General features: G+C 49.9%; 1 pseudogene across 1 annotated transcript; it reads right to left on the reverse strand.

Annotated features, from left to right (window-relative positions):
- Window positions 1-376: 376 nt before the first annotated feature.
- Window positions 377-676, reverse strand: LOC308355489 (transmembrane protein 14A-like; annotated as a pseudogene). Its single transcript has one exon. The product of its transcript is annotated as a transmembrane protein 14A-like (transcript).
- Window positions 677-1,653: the final 977 nt, after the last annotated feature.

The following is a 1,653-nucleotide window of genomic DNA, read 5'->3' on the forward strand; positions in this document are numbered from 1 at the left end:
ATGTCATTGGCCAGCTTTGCCTTATTTCCATACACAGGCAGCCTCATCTTCTCTATCTGCTCTCTCCGCCCACCCCCAGGAGAAGGCCCATCTATTATCTACCCAAACTTTCCCATCATTCTTTTTTGGGGGGTATATAATGATTTATTAAATATCTTTAATGAGACCATTATCTGACAAGTAGAAAACAGTAGAGTTTGGGGTTTAAAAAAAAAAATCCCTCAAACTGGTGTTCATTTTGGAGCGTTTCTGTTGTTTGCAACATAAAATAAGACATGTAATATTCCATGTGGAAGTTTATCTTTTAAATCCAAAGTGTGTGCTCTGCCCGTTACAGTGGAATCACGTGAATTTAGTCGTCAGTTCCTCTGGATTCTCAGAGCAGCAATAAGATAAGTCTCGGAATCATCATGAGGCTTAAACCTGCAACCAGCCCAGCTGGCATGATCTTCTTAGATCTCTTATACCTCACACCCATTATGGTGGCCAGGAAGAAAGCTGTAAACAGTGACAGCTTGACATCTCGCTTGTCATTGGAGACACGGTAGGCTCCCTAGCCAGCCAAAAATCCAACAAAAAGACCAGCGATCAAAGATGGAACACCACGTCTCCGCTTATATCCCAAGATGCTACCAAACGTCACAAGGGCCGCATAACCGAAACCTATCAGGTCCATTGGCAGGCAAGGTTGAGATTCTACTGCTGCTGTCTGGAAGCGATCCCCTCTGCCAGCGCCTCCCGATTCTGCCTCCCATCATTTTTCAAAGCCAATCTCTCCTCCGGGAAGCCTTCCCTGACTCTACTCAGCCTAGCTGACCACCCTCCTCTCCTCTGACCTTTGCCAACACCAAGGATCAGCAGCATGAGTGCTGTAAGGTTGGAGCCACATTCATCCCCAGAGGTTGGCATGAGGCCCGGCCCCCGAGAACATCTGTGCCATCAGGGAATGAATGAGTGAACCAAGAGTCCCACATCACTCTTCCTTTCTCTGGCCTTGGCCCCAGAGCCTGGTATACAGCAAATGTCCTTTCAACCAGGGAAAGAAAGAGGGCTTTTGCAGCACTGAGGGGATGTGAAAGAAAAGTCTGACTTGCCCAGAATCAGCCCATTCTTGCATTCATTTCAAAATATTTGTTGAGCACCTACTGTGTAAGCCAGGCCCTGGGGCATTAATGCAGTGGGGAGTGCACAGACCACACGGGACACTGACAGCTGAACAGGCCCTGGAGGCTGGTCAGATCCATGCTGTGAGGGGGGCACAGGGCTGGCAGTGAGGAGGACACAGAAGCCATCTAACCCAGGTGGGGGATGGGACAGGGGTCAGGGAAGGCTTCCCGGTGGAAGTGATGTCTAAGCTGGGACCTGCCAGTTGAGCCTAATGATGAGCACAGTAACTCATATTTATCATGCATTCATGACTCATCAAGCATTCTCCCCGATAAAGGATGAGGGTATGCAGAAGTTAAGCCTCTGGCTCCAGGTGGCACAAGGAGCAAAGACAAAATCTGACTCCTGAGTCCATCCCTCAACCACAGAGCCTCTCCCTCGCCTGCCCTTCCTCCTCCCTCCTCGCCCTGGGCTCCCCCTCCATGCCCATGGGGAACTCCAGAGGCCTGCTGGACCACACCAGAGTCCAATGTCCAGGTTGAGTTT

Source organism: Martes martes, assembly GCF_963455335.1.
Source record: "Martes martes genome assembly, chromosome: 14".
Classification (NCBI taxonomy): Eukaryota; Metazoa; Chordata; class Mammalia; order Carnivora; family Mustelidae; genus Martes; species Martes martes.